A 13,800-nucleotide genomic window follows, 5' to 3' on the forward strand; every position below is an offset into this window, starting at 1 on the left:
AGAGCGAGACCCCACCCACCTCTCCGGCTCATGAAGCGGGCGACACCGAGGAGTCGCCACGGAGGAGTCCGGATCTACCGAAGCCGGAAGCCAATGCGTCAGCCGCCCTGAGCCTGGAGCGTTTGGCTCCCACGAGGGGCAGTGGGAAGGGTCCGGCAGAGTTCAATGTCTGGCCGGATGTACTGACGGGCCTACTGGAGCGAGCTGCACGCTCGAAGGAGCACCACTCATTAATGAGCGCGGTGCTCAAGAAGATTTCATCCGCTACAAGCGGTTTGAATGAAGCATTTACAAGCCTGCTCAGAGGCTTTGAGGTATGTAGTGAAGAATACACCATTTTATGGCTGTGAGGCACGCGCTAGGTGTGCTCCATATAGATAGTAGCCCCTAAGACTCTGGTTGCCCGCCCTAGGCGGCAAACGGGGGATCATAAATCAATGATTATGCTGTAAATACGTGCAGGTATCTGTGGGTCCGGCCACCAACCAGTCAGTTGAAGTTGACGAACTAACGAGGCAGATTGGATCGATTGATGCCGATATCACGCTGGTGAACGAGCGGCTGGACAAATCACAAGGTATGTGCTCTGCCTTCCTTTGTATAGGAAAATATGAGGGCGGCATGATATTAATGTAATATGTTTGGACTGCAGATGGTGCTGCTGCCGTGGAGGCCCTGAGGGCGGAACTTGCCCAAGCCAAGGAACAAGCTCGGGTTAGCAATGCGGCTGCCCCAAAGGCGGCCGAGGAATTGAGAGCCAAACAGGCTGCTCATCGCTGAAGCGAGGAAAATATAGCCGAAATGGCCGTGGAGTTAAAAATGCCGCAGACCGGTATGAGCTCCTTAAAAAGGAGCATAAGGATAGTTCGGCCGACCTAAACAAGGCACTGAATGCCACCAAGGAAATACGGACCGAGCTCAGGGGTGCGCGGGAGGAGCTTCAACAGGCCGGTAAAATCGCGGCTGGGGGCTCCTACTTGCTGTGGACAAAGTTTTTCGATCTGAAGTATGCTCCCCTGGATGGACGCTGGAGTCCTGCGGATGCGTATGCGGATTTGGCGAAGAGTACAGCTGACGCTGCCAAGTTCTTCGAGGATCAGGGTGATAAGGAAGTGGAGAAGCTTTTCTGGTCGCAATTCAATGCTCCCACTTTCCCGCTGCCGCTAAGTGACAAGATGGCTGCTGTAGCGGAGCTTCACAGGCTGTCAGGGCTTGCAATGCGGTCTGTAATAGACCATGTTTGGCCGAAGGGGCCTAAGCCGGACAGTTATTTTGGCTTGGTGCATCAATTCCTTGGGGCCGTGCCTCGGATCGACGCCATGAGGAGATCGGTGTGCATAGAGGGTGCACGAATGGCTCTTGCTCGCGTTAAAGCCTATTGGACGGATATGGAGGCCACCATTATAGCGACCCAGGATCCGGCGGGGGGCCAATATCCGGCCGAGCACTACTTGGCGCAGGTCACAGAAAGTGCCCGCCTAATAGAGGCGTAGTGCTCGAAGAATGTCTTGTTTGAGTGATGACTCGAATCATTGTAAAAACAATGTTTATTTTGATTATAAGGCTATATTTATACTTTTTGCCTGAAAGTATTATTGTGTCCCCTGTGCGGCCGTTTTTTATATCTATATATTTAATTCGAAAGTTAGCAGTCGTTGGCTTCAGCCCCCATGCATATAATGCGGGGGTGTTCGAGAAAAAGATGCATAATCACACTTGATCCAACGTCTTGGTCCATTAAGGAGGTGATCGCATGTCGAACTAGGCAACAGGACTATATAGCTGTAACGCTTTTGCTTAGCCATGGGAGTCTAATGGTGGGGCTACTATGTAGCCCCTGGTACCTTCGCTTGCATTCTAATACAGGCGCGTGTGTATGTGACCGGGAAACGGTCCTTCGTTAATGCGAAGGGATCCTAAAGATCCTGATAAGTCTTTGAGTGGTTGAACAGTCTCTCGCTGTATCATGACAGTCAGTTTTCGGCTTTCTCTACTGAGGTGCTCGTCCGGAATAACCAGGGAACAGTCGCAGTAGTTCTCCTTTGGCCACCTTAGCCGATAATAACGGAACATAAGGCGGCAAACCCAGGAGCCGGGCAAACCCAACATTTGACCAAAGACATGATTCGGAGCTGATGCATATAAGGCCAAACTCGTGACACCGAACACTCCCGAAGGTATTCAGACTTTATAACAGATGATGGGCTCAAGAATGCCCATTCATTATAAACCCTGTGTTTCCAGGTACGTGCGTTGACCTGTCATGGCGAAATGTCAATAACGACAGTATCCTCTGTGGGTATGGAACCCATGGGATGGTTAAACAACAAGAGGCAGTAGAAAAGGTTTACACAGGGGCTTAATCTAAAAAGAAACCTGTTGAGCGGGGCCCTGCTGCATGTCTGCGCCTTTGTCTCCATTGTGCCGTATCTTGGAAGGATATCGCGCGAACGTTGTTTGTGAAAAAGAGAACTCGTAAGAGAGTGCAACATAAGTATGCGATGGATAATAAAAGTGTAAGATGTTGGCCTGCCAATAAGGTTGAGCCAAGTGTGGGGCTGTATTAAATATTTATAGCCCCTGGTGTCCGCTATGGGATTACATATACGGTGCCCTGATTCAATTTTATCCGGGCTACCGGACTCGTCTAACCGTGTTTGTGGTCTTAATGACGAGTCATGTTTTCTAATATTGGAGGCCGCTTATAGTTCGGCCATCAGGGACTCGCGTGTTCCTCTGCGTGTAAAGAGCGCTCTGTGATTCCGCTAATGGTGATGACGCCACGTGGACCGGGCATCTTGAGTGTAAGGTAGCCATAGTGCGGCAATGCATTGAAGCGGGCGAAGGCCGTTCTTCCAAGCAATGCATGATAGTCGCTTTGGAAGGGTGCGATGATGAAGAGTAGTTCTTCGCTTCTGGTGTTACCTGGAGAGCCGAATGTTACCTCCAGTACGACGGAGCCCCTGTTGTGGGCTTCAACGCCTGGTATCACCCCTTCAAAGGTGGTGTTGCTTTGACTAATTCGGGATGGGTCTATCCCCATCCTGCGGACAATGTCCTCATATATTAAATTGAGACTACTGCTGCCGTCCATGAGGACACGGGTGAGACGGTATCCATCGATTATTGGGTCAAGCACCAAGGCCTTTGATCCTCCGCGTCGAATACTAGTTCGGCCGTCCAAGTGATCGAAGGTGATCGGATAAGACATTCAGTAGTTGGGCTCTATATCGAGCGCGTCTCTATGTGCGCGTTCGTGCCTTCTCATGGATGTGTGAGTCACGTGGATCATGTTCACTGTTTTAACCTCTGGCGGGAATTTCTTCTGTCCCCAGTGTTCGGCCGGCGAGGTTCATCCTCGTCTTCACTTGGTGTTTCCCTTCCCTTGTGTTCGGCATTTAATTTGCCGGCCTGCTTGAAGACCCAGCACTCTCTGTGCGTGTGGTTTGCAGGTTTGTCAGGGGTGCCATGAATTTGGCACAGTCTGTCTAGGACTCTGTTCAGATCGGATGGTCCCTCTTTACTACCTTTAGATGGCTTCTTTTGCTGATCAGGTCGAGAGCCCCTGAATCCGGCATTAACCATTGTGTTATCCGGGCTCTCTTCCTTGTTTTGGCGTTTGTTTTTATTACGCCGTGGCTTCCCGTTGCCATCTCTTATTTCGGATGTGCTGGGTCGTTGGTGCCTTTATGGGCTAGCCAGCTATGTTCACCCGCGCAAAAGCGGGTCATAAGGCTTGTTAGGGCTGCCATTGTCCTTGGCTTTTCTTGGCCGAGGTGTCTGGCGAGCCACTCGTCACAGATGCTGTGTTTGAATGCCGCTAAGGCTTCGGCGTCCGGACAATCGACAATTTGATTCTTCTTAGTGAGGAATCTGTTCCAAAGCTTGCAGGCGAACTCTCCGGGCTGTTGGATAATGTGACTTAAATCGTCAGCATCCGAAGGCCGGGCATAAGTCCCTTGAAAATTGGCCCTGAAAGCATCCTCGAGTTCCTCCCAACTCCCAATTGAATTTTCGGGGAGGCTTTTCAGCCAGTGTCGAGCTGGTTCCTTTAGTTTGAGGGGAAGGTATTTGATGGCGTGGAGGTCATCCCCACGGGCCATATGTATATGCAGGATAAATTCCTCGATCCAGACCCCTGGGTTTGTCGTTCCGTCGTATGCCTCTATGTTCACAGGTTTAAAGCCCTGTGGAAATTCATGGTCCAGTACCTCTTCGGTAAAGCACAGGGGGTGAGCAGCCCCTCTGTATCTGGACGTGCTATGGCATGCCGTCGGCTGTTGTTGTGTCCGGTGTTTATTCCAAACTGGTATTTGATTAGCATAATTGTTTTGGTGACCACAGTACCTCCCCGGGGTGTGTCCTTTAGATCCGTAGATGGACCTAGTTGCGCCAGCTTTCTTATCTAGGTGCTCACGTAGATCGTGTGCGGTGTCGGTAGCCGTTCTGTTGCGGTTGTGAAGCGGTGCGTTTGGTCTCCTGGTCATATTATTCTTCGGTGGAACGGCCTCGTCATCGAATTCTGGCAGTAGCTTGCGTTTTGGATAGCTCTTTGTATGGCGATCGTCGCCATATCTTTCTTCAGTGTCTAGCATTTATTCCATCTGCGATTGAGCGTTTCCTGTGCGGCTTTGAGCCGTTGCTTCTGCTTCCTCAAACTTCGCTGTGGCCATAAACTTTCTGTGGAGGTTATCTCGTTCCACGCATTCTTTTGGGATGATGAATGCATCATTGTCCGGACTGTCTTCTTGTCCTGGGCCGGTTTGATGAACTCGTCCCTCTGGATCATTGTCATCGGGCGTCTGCTCCGAACTGTGTTCGGCGTGACCTGGCTCGTCCTGCTCCATCGCTGGCTCCGTATGGTCATTGTTGCCTTTGGGGTTGACCAGAGTATCGATCCTTCTGGCGCTCTTGCTGCTATTTTTACTGTTGCTGGACTTGGAACGGCGTTTGCGCCGTCGCTTTGGCTTTTACCCGGGTGTTTTATCTTCCGGATTGTCGTCGTCGTCCTCCTTGGGCGTATCCACCATGTATATGTCGTGTGACGAGGCGGAAGTACGGCACCCCATAGACTTTGAGTCTTCTCCTGCATCGTCGTCCATACCGTTGATGCCTTCGGAGTCGAAGTCAAGCACGTCGGTTACATCATCAACCATGGCTATGAAGTGGGTGGTGGGTGGATATTGAATTTCTTCGTCGTCTGCTTCCCACTCGAGCCGGACATAGTTCGGCCCGGAATTTTCTGTCAAAGAGAGAGTTATTAACGAGTTCAGCATGTCGCCAAAGGGCGAGTGCTGGAAGATATCCGTAGCGGTGAACTCCATTACCGGAGCCCAACCTGGCTCGGCTGGCTCGGGAGTGCGTGGACAGGAACCAACATCCGGATGCGAATCCGGGGGTTCGGAGTCACGGGTCACCAAAGAGGTGAGACCCATGTTCGGCTCCACCTCCGATGAGTGTACGGCCTGCGGGGCGGGGTCCATCCGTTCGTCCTTAGGCGACGTAGCCTGCTCCGGATTTGAGTCTGGGGCTAGTGCAGGGGTGATATCCCGAGTGTTGTCCGACAACAGGTCTAAGCCATGCTCGTCATGACTGTCCGGTGCTCCAGGCGCAGGCCCGAATCCGTCGAAGATCAAGTCTTCGTGAAGGTCAGCCGTGTAGTTCAGGTTTCCGAACCTGATCTGATGGCCAGGGGCGTAGCTGTCGGTCTGCTCCAGATGACCAAGCGAATTGGCCCGCAGTGCAAAGCCGCCGAACACGAAGACCTGTCCGGGGAGGAAAGTCTCACCCTAGACTGTGTCGTTGATGATGATTGAAGGAGCCATCGAGCCTTGCAGCGACGACACAGAGGAACTCTCAATGAAAGCACCAATGTTAGTGTCAAAACTGGTGGATCTCGGGTAGGGGGTCCCGATCTATGCGTCTAGGCTAATGGTAACGGGAAGCACGGGACACAGATGCTTACCCAGGTTCAGGCCCTCTCGATGGAGGTAAAACCATACTTCCTGCTTGATTAATATTGAAGATATGGGTAGTACAAGAGTAGATCTACCACGAGATCGTAGAGGCTAAACCCTAAGAGCTAGCCTATGACGGTATGATTGTAGTTGTGATCGGCCTTCTAAGGACCAACCTCTCTGGTTTATATAGACACCGGAGAGGGCTAGGGTTTACACGGAGTCGGTTACAAGGAAGGAAACACAATATCCGGATCACCAAGCTTGCCTTCCACGCCAAGGAGAGTCCCATCCGGACACGGGATGGAGTCTTGAGTCTTGTGTCTTCACGCTTCAATAGTCCGGACATTGTATATAGTCCGGCTGTCCGGATACCCCCTAATCCAGGGCTCCCTCAGTAGGGCGGTCCAAGTTCCAGATGCAGCGTTCGCCGAACTACGAACAAAAACTGATCAAACCATCATACGACAGTCGTTAATGCGGCCACCATTTGACAGACCTGTGTGCAGAGGATGGCAAAAGCAGAGCAATAATTCCTTGGAAAAAATAAACCCATGCTATCGAAAATTACTAGGATTAATAGCACCTGGCTTATCTGTTGTAGCAATCTGAAGAAAGGTTACTCCCAAAATTGGCACTCGATCCGCATGCCCATTGCCTAACGGTGTTGATGACGCGATCCGGGCTAGAGGCGGGACGAAGATATAGTCCTTGGCGTAGCCGAGGTCCCAGCCCTCAAGCTCAAGGTGACCGAGCGAGGAGACCGAATTGACAAAGTGGTGATGCAGTATGATCGACGCGGCGAGGCAAAGCCCCCGGTCCAGCTAACGTGACAAAGCTGGTCGGGTGGTGATGCCGAAGTCTCTAGAGTAGGTTGATGAAGAGATGGCAAAGCCTCCGGTCCAGCTGAGGTGACAGAGCAGGTCGGTAAGGTGACGTTGCAGCCTCCATGCTAGCCGAGGTGTTGAAGCGGTTCGGTGTAGCAGACATCGGTTTGAAGAAGCTATGGCTCGGCCATGCCGACGCTGGTCATAACTTGTGACGCGGTCAATGTCGGATTGATGAAGTGATCGAGCGGTGATGTCAGCGCGCCTGACCCGTGCAATCCGTGGGGCGATGGTGTTGGTGATGATTTAGCCTTCGTGATGCCGAACTCTTTTTTGGCTTGCCGAGCTGATGATCCGATAAGGTTGGGCTTGGCTTGATGAAGCGACGATCTGTCTAGCGCAGGTCAGCAGACGTGGAGCAAGGGCTGGTTTGACACCGGTGCGACAGTGAAGATTACCTTCGAAAAGGAGCAAAATTCATGAGCATGTGCTTGGAAACAAAACACAATACCCTAGAAAGATATTTTTCCAAAAAGGTTGTCCAATATCTCGTTCATGAAGAAAGATGAACTCAGGTCAGATTCGTATTCGCGCAGAAAACAGATCCGAAAAGTGACGCACTAATCGGAAGGTTCCCGGAGTTTGAACGGTCGGATCGAGCTGAAATTTCGAGGTGGTAGATATGGAAATTCCGCAGGATGAATGGTTGGATCTTCCAAATAACCTCCGAGCTAGGCTCTGGAGACCACGCCCTAAACTCATCCAGATTCCCGTCCAGACTCGACATGCCTTCAATATATCATAGATCACCGAAGATTCCTCCATCAGAATGTGACGAAATTTTACAGGTTGTTGTACACTCAATTCTGCACAATTCCACCAAAGTAATCATCAAAGCGATTCTTGAGAAGGCGGTGGCAGCGGATACAGGTTTCTTGTCCAAAAAAACAGCATGGTCGCCTGAGGGCAATGTTGACGTTGAGCTCCCGAGCTCCATGGATGATTCCTCCCTGATCTTGATAGAGATCGGAGTTGATGATGAAGGCCCTCGTCCGAACATAATGATCTGAGACGGAGCGCAGTCCTCGGTCGAGCCAAGGTGACTAATCGAGCCGGCGACGAAGATGCCGACATCGACAATAAAGCTCGGTTCTAACGCGTAGATCGCGCCGGAGACAATCTGAATTCCCATCGCCCCATGGCGACTACTAGAGAGGCTCTCAATGAAAGCACCAATGTCGGTTCTATATCCGGCGTATCTCATAGTAGGGGTCCTAACTAGAGGTCTTGGAGCGATGGTAACATGGACACAGGGTTTTACCCAGGTTCAGGCTCTCTCAAAGAGATAATACCCTACATCCTGCTTTTGATTGTATTGATATGGGTGTGGTACAAAGTACATGCATCTACCACGAGATTGTTCTAATGCATATTAGATTGTCTATTGACTAGCCTGACCTTGGTTTATATATGCATCATAGGCCTAGGGTTTAGAGGAGTCCTTGTCTTGTGCACCAAGTCTTATGGAATACTCCTTGTATTCGGCATGGGCTGCCCGAAGTGGCCCATTAGTGGATCATCATGGGGTTCCTCGGCCCGACCCACTGATCGGGAGACGATGTGGTGAGTACCCCCTAGTCCAGGACACCATCAACACCCTCACACAATGTGAGATGCCGTCATTCCACTAGTGGTGCCATTTAAGGTGGTGACCAAACATTTACAAACAAGGTTGGGGCAATCTACACAAGTTGATTGCAGGCTCCCAACAACACCACGGAGCTTCACCACAATGGAATGTGGCTCCGAGGTGAACTCAACCGTCTAGGGTGCTCAGACACCCAAGAGTAACAAGATACGCAAGGTATTGGTGGGGGGAATCAAATTTCTCTTGGTGGAAGTGTAGTTCGGGGCCTTCTCAACCAATCCCTAGAAAATCAACAAGTTTGATTGGCTAGGGAGAGTGATCAGGCGAAAATGAGCTTTGCAGTAATAATGGAGTTTGGGGGAGGAAGAGGTGATCTTCTTGGGGAAGAAGACCTCCCTTATATAGTGGGGGAAAAGATCCAACTGTTATCAGCGTGCACAGCCCGGACCATGCGGTACTACCACTCGAGCAAATGGTACTACCATGCGCTGTAACGGGTGGTACTACAGCTCAAGCAAGCGGTACTACTATTGGCCGCAGTGGCACTGCCGCTTGCCCCAGCGGTACTACCACTAGAAACGGAGCACATATGGGAGAGAAGAGAAGAAGGAAACAACGAGTGGTAGAGGCAGCGGTGGTAGCCGCGGTACTACCTCTTGTAGGCCAAGCAGTACTACTGCCCCACTGTCGCTGCTACTACCTCTCCTCGATTTGGTCTATGTATGGTCAGTGGTAGTATGCCAGCGGGACCACCGCTAGACTATCGCCGAAACCCGACACGAGAAAAGCACGACCCAAATCGAGGCAGTAGTAGAGCGGTACTACTGCCTGTTGCTACAGGCGGTATTACCGATGCCTACTGCGGTACTACCACTGGCTTCATCCAAGCCACTCACAACACAACGTAGGACACTCCAAAGAAGCGGGAAATAGATGGGGGTGCAAATGAGATTTGTACATGTTGATTCCGCCCTAATCTTTCCGATACGGGCCGCCTCTTGATAGTACGGTATGTCCTACGACTCAAGTCCACCAAAACTGAAATGAAGGAAACTACACCATATTCACTTTAAACACCAAGGGGTAGTAATCGTCTCGTGCCATATGAATGAATCTATGAAATGCTCAATGCACACGATTAGTCTGCAAAAGCATTGTCATCAATCACCAAAACAACTTAGGGAGAAATATGCCCTAACAATCTCCCCTTTTTGGTGGATTGATGACAATACGGGATTTGCGTAGAGATATAACAAGAGAATAAGCAAAACCCATAATCTACAAAATATAGACAAGCTCCCCCTAGATGTGTGCACTTAATAAGAATGCTTTTGGACTGCAAAGCGCACACCCTAGGATCAGCACTCCCCCTATATTTTATAGACCGGAAACACTTGCATCTATGAGATAATATAGAAGAAAACTAAGATGCAAGAGGTAGTATGTGAGCATAAGAAGGACACAGATAAGCGTATAACTCACACACTAATAGAGTACTAGACAACATAAGTATAATAATAAGATAGCATATGTCTTACACCATATGATAGGATAACCAAGTCTCACAATCACAAGCCAAACCAAAGGAAACAAATGATAAAAGAGTTCATGAGCGAGAAAAGCACAACAAATAAGACGCACTCGCAACTCGGCAAATCCCTAAACTCTCTCCCCCTTTGGCATCGAGACACCAAAAGGGTAAAGAGGGCTACAACGATCATAGGTGATAGCAACGCCGGATATCCTCATCCTCACGGCTCCGAGTGGTCGCTCACGCCTCCATCATTGGCAGTAGCAGGCTGATCGGTCTCTGAATCTGTCCAGGGACAATGCTGAGTGATCCACTCCTCCTTGTCGGTGATCTTGCCCTCTGACCCACCGTTAACCTCAACACCAAGCTGACACATAAGAGCCTTGTGACGACTGCGTGATTTCTTCTCTGACACATGTGCCATATACTTCCCGTGGGGCTCCATACAGAAAAGCTTCTTCATCTTCAGCTTGAGCATCTTAGCCCAAGATGGCTCCACTCCAGAGGGCTCATAATCTATCCTGTCATCCTCATCATCTCCCAAAGGAGCCTCGGAATCTAGAGCTTGAGCGCCTCAGTGCTCCTTCTGTATCAGTCGAACAATCTCATGAGAGATCAAGTCACCAGTCTCAAGCAAGATATCCGGGTAGGTGAATGCCCATGCATGCTCAATAAGTAACATTAGGAATGGGCCATAGATAGGACACTTGTTCTTGGTGATGGCAGAAAGGAGCTACGACCACATGACATGCGAAACATCCAAAGATTCTCCTGTGCTTGCCTCCTCCTCATGCCGACAGAAGAGCAACATATCCACTAGATAGGAATGAACCTGATCCAAGTTGCCAATCCGAGGGAAAAGAGTGTGCCTGAAGATGCGATGAAGAATGTTCATAAAAGGAAACAACTCATATGTCTTCTTCTTCGCCATGGGATTAACCTTCACCGTGCTATAGGGCCAAAGAGCAGACTTGTGAGTAGAGGTGGCCTCCTTGTGGGGGCGAAAGCCAACTGGGTTGTCAAGCTGATGAGGACATCAATACCATTGTTGCACCCACATCCCCTATTGCTACATATATCGGACCAATTACGAGAGCTCGCGCATGCCAATTAAATTATCAGGTACTTTCATTTCTTGGTAATGATTCTAATGTTCATGAGAATATGATGCTGCCTAAATTGGATACATTTGTTTTGCTTACAAATGAAGGGTCTGGCATGGATAAGAGGGATGAACACTGGAGCAATACCAAGCATGGAGAAGATGACATGCGCAAGGGGAACAAGAACAGAGTTACAAGTGATGGTTTCAGGACTTTGAAGCTACCATAATGAGTGCATGAAGCCTTGGACGAAATATACAAGATGCCACTTCATAAATTTCATCCAAAGGCTATTCTAGGTGCTGTGTCACCTTATTATTGGGCCAGGCCCATGTAATTTCGAAATACATAAGTATAGGCTGTTTTTAGAGTCCGTATGTGTGGGGAAACAAGGGATAGGGTTGGTTTCGGACCCCTCCCCCAAGGGCCACAAAATTCCCCCCCTCTTCCTCCATATATACAACCCTTAGGACACCATTTAGACTTTGGGTTTTATTTAGATTAAAAGTTCTCCATAGCTACAACTTCGCGTACTTTGTTTGTGTTCAACGACCAGACCAAGACGTCACAAAACCCACATTGATCAATAAAACTTTCATCTCTTATTCGCAATATCCAGATTGCAATCTCAGTTTCTTGCTTGTTCTTTGCTTGCTCGCAGGAAATAGACCCTCGTGGTCAGGTTGATCATGCTCCGGCGTGGTCAATAGCCCTCGGAAGTTGGTTTAGTGATTGCTAAGGCGAGACGTCTTCGCGATTGCTAAGAAGCAAACTGTATGCACACGAACATGTCACCGTGTACCTCCAACGCCGAGGGTGATGCACCGCAACTCACGTCGAAGGAGACCCACTGGAAGCGCGGTACGCAAGACAATCCGGTAGGCGCTTTTGAAGACCCGAAACCCCGCGCACCCGGGAGGGACCCCGTTAGGGCGTGCGGCGGCTATGGGCTACCCTAGGTCGACCTGATCGCCCCTAGGGCCTCGAGGTTTGCTGCCCTGCAATGAAGAAGAACAAACTAAGAACGAGGAGGAAGAAGAACAAGGGAGAAGGTAAAAGTAAAGGTAAAAGTGATAGATGATTTGTTCGATTGTGTGTTGTTGTTCAATCGACCGTCACCTCTTATCTATATAAGAGACGGATGGACTTCCTGTACAAGAAAAAGGACTTGCCTTGCCGTCCAAATCATCAAAATCTAACCAAACTCGGACTTCTCACGACCTCCGGCCCGGATGTCCGGCTCTAGGCCCGGACGATCCGGCCTAGCCCAGTTTTCTGACAGCAGCTTACTGTTTGGCCTCTAGAATCCACATACGACCTCGGATTTCGGTGCATCTTATATAAAAATCAACTGTCTCGACGAGATGCACAACTTTCGTGTTGAACACTTTTCGATATGAGGTCACCTTGAGGGTGTTCCGGGCTGTTTTCTAACATCTGTAGCCGAAAAAACTGCCCGGACGTCCGGACTTCTACCCGGACTGTCCGGCCTCCATCCGGATCATCCGGGACTGGACCAGATCATCCAGCTTCAGCGTCAACCTTCTGGTGTCTTTGTGCTTCAATTACACGGATGATCCGGACCCCGGCCCGGATGATCCGGCCAAACATTGTTGCAGCGCACGGGTTTGTCTATAACTTTTGCATACGACCTCAGATGGGGACGGTTTTTATATCAAAATCGTCCGTTTCGACGAGACGAAGAACTTTGCAGTTGTAACTTTTTTTATCCAAGGCCGTCTTAATTAGGTTTCATGCTATTCTTTAATTTTGTGTCAATACGAGCATATCTAAGATTGGCATAACTTTTGCATCCGAGCTTCATTTTGGATCATCTCTATATTTATTTCGATCAGCTTGAAGAGAGCCATCCAGTGGTGACATGAAATCATAATTTTAACATCATATCATTATAGCCTCAAGTCACTCTTTGCGATCATGCCATTTTTGAGCGTCAACACATGCCCCCCCTGTTTTTTGGCAAAGCTAGCGTGCCGAAAAATAACTTGTACCGTGTTGGTTCTAAAGATGATGTCAACACTCCATCGGCCACTTTGCATGTACTTAGGGAGATAAATATATATCGGCCATTATTTGCTTGAATCGTTGATGCAAACTTTGGTGAAACCTTCTCAACTTCATTAATAATTCAATGATAAAGTTCCATAGATATATATATCTCAAGGTCATCCTCCGAACCATATTATTCACCCTCTTGCTCTGATTTTGCAGATAATCAACAATGAGCTTTCTCCAATCCTTACTTTCGCTTGCATAAGAAAAATTCATTAGTGGCCAAAGCGGTGGACTTTGGTTCGGCCTTACCTGTTCTGACGAGACTTAGCATCGGCTATTGATAGAAATACAATGCACCATGATTAACATAGTAGCCAGATGCTTGTTGTGCCAACTCTCTTGAATTGTTATGTCTAGAAATATGAACAATTTTAAAGCAACCCAAAGTAAATTTTGTATCTAGACATACCTCAAGATAAACTATAAGTGATTTGTCAAAACATTGATAACTCTTGTACATTTGTTGCACTACTCATAACGAATCACTGACAACCTCAATATGTATAGCACCTATGGCAACCAAAAGCTGCAAACCGAATAAAATTTCATATTCGGCCTTTATTATTGTGCAAAAATATTTTAAGTGGTATGAGGCTTGTTTTGGTCTCCTATTGAACTAAGGACGATGTTAGGATACTACACCGGCCATGCATTGACA

The sequence above is a fragment of the Triticum aestivum genome, chromosome 1B, assembly GCF_018294505.1.
Source record: "Triticum aestivum cultivar Chinese Spring chromosome 1B, IWGSC CS RefSeq v2.1, whole genome shotgun sequence".
Classification (NCBI taxonomy): Eukaryota; Viridiplantae; Streptophyta; class Magnoliopsida; order Poales; family Poaceae; genus Triticum; species Triticum aestivum.